The following is an 11705-nucleotide window of genomic DNA, read 5'->3' as shown; positions in this document are numbered from 1 at the left end:
CTGTCAAATATTCATCCAATGATAAAATGTCCAAGTGTGAAGCATTTGGCTCATCCTGTGATAAATTCCCATTCCTAGAGGACTGCCATTTTTATCCATTGTCTAGAAGGTTCTGACTGCCAACTGGATGCTGGCAGCTACTTTCTCAGCTGCTTCAGAATGCTGACATCTGCTCCTGTGCTGTCCTTCTGAGGCAATGTGATGACACCTTAGCTACCACGGCAATGGACAACAAAAAGTTCCCCCCTTCTTATGGAAATGCCTATAAATGCTATGCAGAGCTGACTGCCACATGAGCTACCATTCGGTGAGATAGGAGAGATAGAGGAGAGCATGACAGTGGGATGAGCATGTGGCAAGATGGCTAAAATTAGTTCCCAATCTGGGATCCTCACTTCCGTCTTCTCTGGAATGACAGCCATGCTCTATATTTTTCCCCATACATGGTCTATTCTGAAAGGATTCTCATTGAGAGGTCCAAATGTCAACCACTCTGAAAAGACTAGCTAAGGTTCTGCTGGAAATGTTGACCAGCACTCCAGCTAACGCTTATCACCAGGTGGACAGCAAGGGACAAAACCAAAAGCTTTCCATAGCCTTCTGAAAGAGTAGCATTCTCTCTGCCTTTGTAAAGAGGTGACCCAGATACACATAGCACATTTACAAGTTGATGACCCATCACTGTGTCCTCTTGTAAATCCTCATCTTATTCTATAGCTTTCCAACCATCACCCTGTCACTCCACTACCTTCAACAGACACTCCTCAAGAACAGCTTCATCAGGGGTAGGTAAAATAAGGAACAGGAGGGTAAGGGGAGAAGATGAGGTAACCAGGATAGGGTAAAAAGAAAGGCTGAGAAGGAAAATAGTGAGTAAAAATAAGATGGAGGGAAATTCACAAATAGTGCATTTGACAAGTGTAAAGATATAAGATCTGGGGGTAAGAATTCATTATTTGGTAAAAAAAAAAATTATTTGGGAAAACTGGAAAGCAGTATGTCAGAAACTGGGCATAAACCAATATCTTACATCATTTGCTAAAATAAGGTCAAAATGGATACATGACCTAGATATAAGGAGAGCTGTTATAAGAAAATTAGAAGAATATAGAACACATTAAATGAATAGGAAAACAATTTATGAATAAACAAGAGATAGAGAGCAAAGTTTGGTGTAAAATAGATAATTTCAATTACATTAAATTGAAGAGTTTTTGTACAAATAAAATAAACATAACCAAGATCAGACCAAGATCAGAAGAAGGCAGAAGATTAGGAGGAAAAATTATAGATAGTTTTTCATATAAAGGTTTCATATCTCAAATTTGTGAAGAGCTTTGTCATCTATAAGAATATGAGACATTCCCAATTGACAAATGGTCAAAGGATGTGAACAGGCAAATCAAAACAATTTATAGTCATATGGGAAAATGCTCTAAATCATTAGTGATTTGAAAAACACAAATTAAAACTACCTCAAGATATCATTTTATATCCACCAGATTGGCTGAAATGATTAAAGGGAAAAGTGACAAATGTTAGAGAGGATGTGGAAAAATTGAGACACTAATTCATCATTGGTGGAATTGTGAACTGATCCAACCAGTTTGGAGAGCAATCTGGAATTGTGCCCCAAAAGTTATTAAACTGCATATACCCTTTGACCCAGTAATAATGCCACTAGATCTATTTCCAAAGATGATTAGGGAAAAAGGGGGGGAAAAAACCTGTATGTTTTAAAATATTTATAGAAGCTCTCTTTGTAGTGGCAAAGAACTAGAAATTGCAAGCATGCCCATCAATCAGGTAATGGCTGAACAAGTTGTGGTACATGATTATGATAAAATACTACTGTGCTCTAAATGGTGAGCTCAATGATTTTAGAAAAACATGGAAAGATTTGCACAAAATAATGAAGAGCAAAATGAACAGAACCAAGAGAATATTGTATACAGTAACAGCAATGATGTTTTAAGAATGACTTTGAGAGAATAAATCATTTTGACTGTTACAAATACCCAAATTAACTATAAAGGACATATGAAGAAAGACACTATCTGCATCCAGAGAAAGAACTTGTAAATAGAAATATGAATAAAATAATTTTGTATATATACCTATTTGTGTCTAATAGCCATCTCTAGGGCAGGAGGGAAGGAAAAAAGGGAAAAAAGGAAATTTACATGATAACTTTATTATATATTTTAGTAAGTTGTACATAATAGATTTGCAATTTCATATACAATGATATTTTTGTTATATTATAGAAATCTTTGTTTTATTCCATAAATTAAAAATAAAACTTTAAAAAATTTAAAAAAAAAGAATGACTTCATGACACAGCTGGTTTGCCCTTACTCCATCATGTAGGTAACTGGGTATATTACCCATTCCTGAATGGATGCACAGATATCTGTTTGCATGATAGATTCCTGAACTGATGTTTTTTTGAGGGGAGGGTGTTTGTAAAGCAGCTTTCCCCACTCTCTCTCAGTCATAAAGTATAATACTTTATAGCTCAGTAAATGTATTGATTGACAAAAGAAGTGTACAAGAGCTGGTGGTCATTTATAGAAAATATGCTATATCATTGTCTTCCATTTTGCCCATTATTCTGTTTCTTTTTTTAATGTCAACAAACCAATCATGAAACCACTAAAAATGTAGCTTAATATTTTGAAATTAATTTTACAGATGATTCAACACTACAGTTCCCTCAGTCCATGATGATCACAAATATCTCTGACCTTGTAGAAGGTCTTTGAGAATTACTTGGAGATAAGAGGGTAGGGAAGAAGGGGGATGAGGAAGAAAAGGGGACAGGAAAAGAGAATTTCTGTAGCCAAAAAATTAATCTCCCTGACTCCAACCTGGGGATGAGTTTTTTTTTTCCTGAACTAAGCTAGCCTTGTCCACAGATGACAGACAACACCATTTATAGAGGGAATAATATCTGACCTTACCCACCTTCATGAAAATTAGACTAGCTTTTCCTTAAAAGATACTGAAATTATCCTAGACTTACTTGACCCAGGGGACTGAAAGCTCAGGCTGTTACTATCACTTCCTGATCTCCTAATATAAAACAGCACCAAAAAGCTCAAGCCTTGCTCTGATGCTTGGTTGGCAGACCACAAGGAACAACTCAGAGGCAGGGAAGCTTTGCTAAGCAGAATCAACTAGATGTGTCCTCAATGAATATCCTTTTTTTTAATTTATTTTTTTCTTACATTTTAGGTTCCAAATTGTCTCCCTCCCTCCCTCCCTTCCTCCCTGTCCCACACTAGAGAAGGTCATCATTTGACACAGATATATAAATATGTGTAAAACCATACCATGTATACTTCTACTTATCAATTCTTTCTCTGAAGGTGGTTATCATCTTCCTTCATAGGTCCTTTGTAGTTTATTTGAGTATTTACAATATTGGCCGTTCACAGTTGTTCTTCAAACAATATTGCTGTTACTGTATGCACCATTCTCTTGGTTCTTCTCATTTTGCTTTTCATTATTTCACACAAGTCTTTCCATGTTTTTGTAAAATTAACCTGCTCATCATTTCTTACAGCACAGTAAGATTCCCAATGTCTATTCTTGTTGAATATCTTTCTCCTTCTATGGCCAAGTATAACTCCTTTTATTAACTATTTGATGACCTACAAATGTCTCATTTAGACTCCATATGGAACATAAACTACTAGGTGACAGGCCTGGCCCGGAATATCATCCGTCACAGGGCCTAAACACAAAGCCAACATCAGTTACATCTACCAAAGGTAGGTCCTCCACTAGGAAAGTCTTCAGGAACCCAGAGTGGCTTCCACACCACTATGAGGCACCAAAGGCAGACTTTAGCATAAAATAAGACTTTATTGTACAGAAAGTACTGTACAGAGTGATTTTAAATTGTTGTTTAAATGATTTTTTTTATTTGAAACACCACTCAACAGATGGTGATTTTAAAATTATGACTACAGTTTATAAAAGTTTAGCCAGTTCAAATTGTCAATACAGTTCTTTGAAGTATATTTTCAGTCTTAAGAGCAACAGATTTGGAAGCAGAAGACCAGGGTTCAAATCCTGGATCTGCCACTCACTAACTGTGTGACCCCAGACAACTCAACTTTACTTGAGCTTCATTTTTCTTCTTTTTAAAATGAGAGAGTTAGACAAGGTGCTCTCTAAAGTCCCTTTTAGCTTTAAATGCTATATCCAGAGATCCTGTTACAACTCTAACCATCCATTACTTGATCTGTTTTTGCTCTGACCTAATTTCCTTTAGACTTGGAGCTTAATAATGTTGTCACATTATATATATATATATATATATATATATATATATATACACAGTGCTAGAAGGTTGATGACATTCAGGTCCCTCCAACCCAAGGGGCTAAGCCCACCAAGGAATTTCTCTGCATAATACTTACCTCTTCCTTTAGGAAGGGCACAAAATATGTTCTACCCCATCTTCAAAAAGGATGATCTTTCACTGCCTCAAAATTACAGACTGACTTAGTTTATTAATCATTTCTTCAAAAGTGATGCTAATTTTCTCTTTAATAAATGCCAGGCCTGAGATTCTAGTGATGAAAAGAGTGGTAATGTTAGTAACTCATTTAATAATATATAGTATTTATATAGCACCTTAAAGCTTGCAAAGCACTTCATAAATATTTTATATCATTTAAAATTCAAAATGCAGGGAGATTGTGTTATTATAATCCCTACTTTACGTATAAGGCAATTGATGCAGGCAGAGTTTAAATGACTTGCTTAGGGTCAAGCAGCTAGTAAATGATTAAGGCAAGATTTGAACTCAGGTCTTCCTGATTCTAGGCCCAGTGCTCTAAAATAATAATAATAATAGCTAGTATTTATATGATGCTTTATATTTAAGGTACTTCGTGATTATTATCTCATTTTATCCTCACAGCAACTCTAAGAGGTAGGTGCTGTTATTATCCCCATTTTACAGATAAGGAAACTGAGGAAGACAGAGGTTAAGTGACTTGCCTGGGGTCACACACCTAGTAAAAGTCTGAGGTGTTCTTCCTAACTCCAGATCTCGTGAACCTCTATGACACCTAACTGTCTCATATTTATAAACATTTGCAACTTACAAAATATTTTCTTCAAAATAACCCGATGAAGACTATTCCAGACTTTCCATCATCTTTTACCACAATTTTTAAAATAAAATTTTATTGTAATCTTTTGTTTTTTACATTGTTTACATTTCTCTGTAAGTGTGAATTCTTCCAGATGTTCCTATTTATAGATGATATTGTTGAGCTGATTGCATAAAGCTCCAGAACATTTTAGAGCTTCCTAACTGAGATCTATAATTGTTTAAAAGAGTTTGGCCTAGGGATAGCTAGGTGGCATAGTGCATAGAGCACCAGCCCTGGAGTTAGGAGGACCCGAGTTCAAATCCAGCCTCAGACACATAACACTTAACTAGCTGTGTGACTCTGGGCAAGTCACTTAACTCAATTGCTTCAAAAAAAAAAAAAAAAGAGTTTGGCCTAACTCTTTACTCAGGAAAAAGCAAGTAGACGAAGTGGTTGAAGAATACCCATCATTCAGACAAGAGGTCTCCAAACTTTTAAAAATGTGCACCCTGATCAATAAATTAAAAAAAAATACACACAAAAAATAAGAAACCAAAACAAATGTTTTCATTTGAAAACCCATGCACATATATAAAATTTAGCATGTATATACAACGTATTTTTATAAATCATATACATGAAAAAGTGTACTAATATATTACGTCCACTAAGAAGTATGCACAATTATTAAAATGATGAAAGATGAAATAAATAATATTTTAAATGGTTTTATTTTATTTAGTAATGGTACAAAAATTAAAAACACGATGTAAAGGAACAATGAAACATACATGTATAGCAGGAAATTCAGCATTTACATGACAAAGATCTAACTAAAGGTGAGAGAAACCAGCTCAATCTGATTAATCTAGTCAAGGTCAGATGTTGGGGGGGGAGAGCAATGGGGTCAGGGACTGGGAAAGGGGGATGAGTGGGGGATGACCACCTCACTGCCTACCTGCCTGAGCAGGAGAATGAGACAATGAGCAGGCCCAGTATTGAACAGGAGAAAGGTGGCACGCCATTTTGCCTTTGGGAAATAGCAAAGTTCTTTAATGATGCCAAACTTCTCCCTGAAACAAATGTCCACATTTTTAACACCAATCTTCTTCTAATGGTAGTATGAGGCAGTAAGGCATGGAACACCACCATTTCAGAGGGCGATCAGGTGCTACATATCCCAATCAAAGAATTATGTAGGAGAAGCGTTTAAAGAGTATCACGAGAGAAGCAGAAGATCAGAAAAAGATGAGTCAAAAGATTGTCTCAGTCATGTAGCTCGAGCTTCGAATGGCTGATGGATGTCCAGCAATCTCCTTTGGTATCCCAATGGTGTAAAGAAAACATGAAGAGGGCAGTTGGGTGAGTGCAAAGGATGAATAGCCACAGGTGGATTACAATCTGCATCATTAGAGGGAATTAGCCACATTGGTGAGGTCAGCTGATCTTTGGATTATTGTGGCATACTTGTTATTTACTTATGTGTATCTCTTGTGTCCCTGAAAGCAGGGTCCGTTTCATTTTTGTCTTTGTATCTCCGAAACCTAGCAAAGTGGGAGGAAGGAGAATGGAATAAGCATTTATAAACGCCTACATTGTGCAAGATAAGTGCTATTATCCCTACTTTACAGCTGAGGAAGCTGAGATAAACAGTGGTTAAGTGACTTGCCCAGAGTCACACAGCTAGTAAGTATCTAAGGCCATATTTTAATTCATGAAGATGAGTCTTCCTGACACCAGGCCCAGCACCCTATCCAGTGTGCCACCTAGCTGCCCATCCCTATATAAATACTCATTAGCTATTATTGATAATAATATGCTCTAACTTCTCTTTTATGCAAGGCATAGGTATATATACAAGTTCAGAGTAGATCAGTGTTCAGTGAAATGTCATGCTATTGCTTACCTCTGAAGTGACCCTTTCTGTTGCTTTAACAAAAAGGCAAAAGAATACTTTTACTTCTGAATTTACTAATATTTTTCTCATTACCTCTAGGGACACCATGTAAAATGTTGCTTAATTATTACAATTCTTTATTAAGGTAATTTGTATCCTTCCATGAAAGATGCACCAAGAATTCTGAACAAGATTATAGATTCTTTTGTTTTAATTAAATGAAAGTGCCTTTCTTTTCAGATTTTCCTGGAAATATTCTCTTCATCAAGCATTTAATGAATGTTTGCCTATGTCTGTGGGTGACCATTCTATAGATCAGAAGGCAGCTTTGAGAATACATAGTTTCTTTGGAATTCTCCCCATCATCATTCAGGGATTCATTTGAGTGTTGCGTCTTTGATAAGTCAATGGATAACAACCCTGGTGACATTGACAGAAGCAAGATGACTGACGGAAATCTCTTAACAAAAATTTCCAACTTTGCTCCATGATTGGCTGGCCTATCTCCCTTTAGCTGTCTAGTTGACTATTTAAAGAATTTTGTAGCTATCCTTAATGAGAATTCCATTGAAGGACCGTTATCAATCCTAAACCCACAAAATTCCCAGGGGAATTAACAATTGTGTCCTGAATACACTCAGCCCCAGTGGGGAAACCATTAATTATTTTGAAAGAAATGTGAAAGACTGGGTAGGTGGTTTTGGTCTCCTCGAATCTGATACTACTGAAACTGCACCCAAACAAGTTTAAATCCAATATTGGATGTAACAACTGGAAAGTCACTTTATCTTCTTGAATCACTTATAGTCTATTCATTTGTGAGGAGCACTTGAGCAAAATTTCTACCCTCTATGATATATCAATACATGTGCATACACATATATATAATATACATTTATACACACAGAAACCATATACATATATATCATATGTGTGTGTGTATATATGCCAAATACCCTATATATCCTATCCACATTCACACATATACACAAATACATATACATGCACATATACATACATTTTAACAGAATTGTGACTTCATTGATTTAGGGGATTCCCAATGAGAAAATGTCTTCTTCCAAGGCAGATTGGTACCTGCTCAGGAATTTACATAGTCTTAGAGAGTTGTCTTAGGATACTGAGATTTTAAGTGACTTGCCCAGATTCATATAGCCAGTATGTATCAGAGGCAGGTCTACATACACACACATACACATGCACATACACACACACATGCACATATATAGAATCTAGGTAAGAGTATATGTAATTTTCTGGGGGATTGTCCTGTGCTAAATATTCATTTTCAGAAAGAAATTCTTTCTGAAATTCTTCAGAATAATAGGGCTAAGTCTACAAATGGATTTTCGGTAATGACATTGCCCCAAACTCTACCAGCCCCATCTCTTCTTTTTTGTGTGAGGCATTTAGTGACCCTAGGGATAGACAGACTTTGATTGAACAAAGACATGTTGGGTGCTAAGCAACAGCTGGATCAAAACACACTTAGGCTATCTATTGCTCTGATATGGTAAACCTCCTTCAAGGAACCCTTTGTGGTATGCAGCTTTCTGGGCTTGTAAAGAGGAGAGAACAGTCACAAAAGTAGCTTACAAATGATACAGAAAGGGCTCCATTTTTTCACTCTTCATAACTTCTACATTCATATTTTGAATGGAATATTAAATAAGACGACCTCTAAGGCCTTTCCAAAATTTTATGATTCTAGGATAGAGACATTGATTACTGTTCACCCAAGCTCACTTTTCTGTGTTTGTTTGTGTGTGCGTGTAGGTGTGTATGTTTGAGTGTGTGTGAGTCCACGTGTGTATGTGTGTGTATGCCAGAACTATTTGGTGTGAAAGTTCTCTCCCCAATACAGACTGGCAACACTTCTGTAACTTAGAGAGCCACCTAGGCCAATGAGAAGTTTTGTGACTTGCCCAGGATCACAAACTGACAACTAAATTAATTTGTCCTGTTTGAAGATGTTTCCAAATAATTAAAGGTTGGGGGAGAGGAAGTGTTGACATATATACCTGCTTCAGTTTATCACTTTGCCATTGTGGTGACATTATTTCAAGTTGCAGAATGAAAATGCTTCCCTTCTGTTGAATAGACCTCTGTGTCTTTCTGTATTGAGCCCCTTTGGCTCCAACCTAAGCTATGTCTTCACTTAAATTACTATGCAAAAAACCATAAGCCATTTGGAACAGAGAATATTTCTGACCCAACTGATGGAGTCTGAATGCAGATCAAAGCCTACTTTTAAAAACTTTCTTTATTATTCTTTTTTTTTTAGTCTGTGTTTTCTTTTGCGAATGGGTAATGTGGAAGTTTTGCATGACTATACAGGTATAATCTGTATCATATTGCTTGTCTTTTCAACGGGGGGGAGAGGAAGGAGGGAGAGAATTTGAAACTCAAATTTTTTTAAAACAAATATTAAAAATTTTTGTTTACATGTAATTGAGATAATTTTTTTTAAATGTAGGTAGGTCTTCTGACTTAAGTCCAGTGTCCCACCACACTATGACTTGTGATTCTGAATGGAGGACCAGAGAATCAAAGCTGAGGAAGAAGAATAAAGCAAAAGCATTAGAAGATTGTGCTAAAACAAGAACAAACAAACAAAAACCACCTCCAATTACAACAACCCTGAAGCCCACAACCATAAAATGAGCCTTTGATGCAGGGGGGAGGGGGGAGCGGGGAGGGGGCAGGAAGAACCAAGATTAGGGCCACTTGACTGGAAACAACAATCCCTGATCCTATTCCACAGATATCTTTCAAGCTGTATGCTTCCTCTGAGGACACTTCCTCACCTTCTTTTTTCCTTCTAGTCTACCTGTGTTGGTCATTTTAAATAAGTATCACCTGGATACAAATTTTAAGTAACGGACCACAGAGTGTGATCTGCCCCTGCTTGCCCCTTTCACAGTAAGTGGTCACATACTGCTCTTCCCAAATTTGAACAGAGAGATTGTTCAAATAACAGAAAGGGTTAATTCATATGACAAATCTCTGGCCCAATGGAAAGTGTCCTGGACTTCAAGTCAGAAATTCTGGCATCAAATCCTAGCTCTGATGCTAAAGTGACTAAGGGAGTGTTTCTTCATTTTTCTAGGCATTCGTTTTTTCCTCTTTAAAGTGGGGGTGATAATACTTGTGTCATATCTCCTTACAGGGTTGTTGTATAAAAAATGCTCTGAAAACCTTAAAGTACTATAGACATGTGAATTGCGTGTTCCTGGACCACATCAACTTCACCCTTCTGAGACTCATTTTCATCCCCTAGAAGATGTGGGTAACAGTATTTGCTCTATCTCCAAGAGGTTCAAAAGTCTCCGCCTCCTGCGGGGTACCATCTTGGATGCCAGGGAGGAGCAGCTAGGGAACAGAAGTGACCCAAAGCCAGCGAACAGAACCGAACTGGGTGGCGGCAGGGCTGCTCTTCTACCTCCTGCTTCCCATGGCCCTGAGGGGAGTCCATGGCCTAGCCCCCCGAGGCTCAGCGAGCAACAGAATGAAAGGCAATTCTGTTCCTGGGAAGCTTTCTGTGGTGTGCAGATTGTTCGCAAGACTTGGACAGATTTACCAGTCCTGGTTAGACAAATCTACTCCTTATAAAGCTGTGCAATGGGTTGTAACTTTGGGACTGAGTTTCATCTACATCATTAGAGTTTATCTATTACAGGGTTGGTACATCATGACATACACCTTAGGAATCTATCACTTCAATCTTTCATGGCTTTCCTTTCTCCAAAAGTAGATCTCTCCTTAATGGAAGTCTCAGATGAAGGACTTTCCTTACCAACAAAACAAAATGAGGAATTTTATCCTTTCATTTGAAAGATTCCAGAATATAAATTTTGGTATTCTGTCATTAAATGCATTCTTGTTGCTATGATCTGTAGGGTTTTTTTGGATGGTTTTCAACATCACAGGGTTCTGGCTGATCTTTGTGATGTGCTTTGTCATGCTTTTCTGTATCACCATGAAGAAGCAAATAAAAAGCCTATGATAAAATACAGATATAAGCCACTCACACAGGGAAAGAGGAAATAAAAAGGAAGACACGGGGAAGACATTTGCTAGTTAGAATCTGAACTGACCCCGTCGTCCCATAATCCGAGAAGAAACGTTTTGAGCCATTGTAACAATGCCTTTTTTCTTCATATAAAGTAGATGATTACAAGGGAGTCGAAATTTTCTTTGTAAAAAGGATCTTCAATGATTTGTAACTGAAATGGCAGAAAGGTTTTTGAAGACGCTGGCATTTAAACCAAATTGCATTGAGATAATTTTGTGGTCATGTCCCGTTTAACTCTGAAGAGATTCTGACAGACTGGGGACAGTGGGTGTATAATTCTATGATACGGTGACGTTTCTCTATTACTGTCACAATCCGTTTGCATGGCCCCTTGAGTGCTTCGAGTGTGAGTGGGGAAGGAGGAAGGGAAGCATGCTGGGAGTGCTTGTTGCTTCCCAAGTGGTGCGGTATTCATCGGGCTGTCTCCGAGACCTCCTTCTCATGTAGTCAACGATCTTCTGCTGTCTGGGCATACACATGATATTTGGGAGCCATAATCAAGTCATTGAATAGTAGATCTGATGATCAATTGAATGCTGCCTTTTTCCTTAAAAGAAAAAAACAAAAAACAAAAAAAAACAAAAAAACTTCACATTTTAAA

The 11705-nt window shown here is 37.3% G+C and overlaps 1 pseudogene; it reads left to right on the top strand.

Moving 5' to 3' along the window:
• Positions 1-10537: 10537 nt before the first annotated feature.
• On the top strand, positions 10538-11186 carry LOC114045361 (annotated as a pseudogene).
• The last annotated feature ends 519 nt before the right edge of the window (positions 11187-11705 follow it).

Source organism: Vombatus ursinus, unplaced genomic scaffold (genome assembly GCF_900497805.2).
Source record: "Vombatus ursinus unplaced genomic scaffold, bare-nosed wombat genome assembly UNPS02014778.1, whole genome shotgun sequence".
Taxonomy (NCBI): domain Eukaryota; kingdom Metazoa; phylum Chordata; class Mammalia; order Diprotodontia; family Vombatidae; genus Vombatus; species Vombatus ursinus.
Note: the sequence above shows the minus strand (reverse complement) of the source record. Positions and strands in the feature narration are given on the sequence as shown.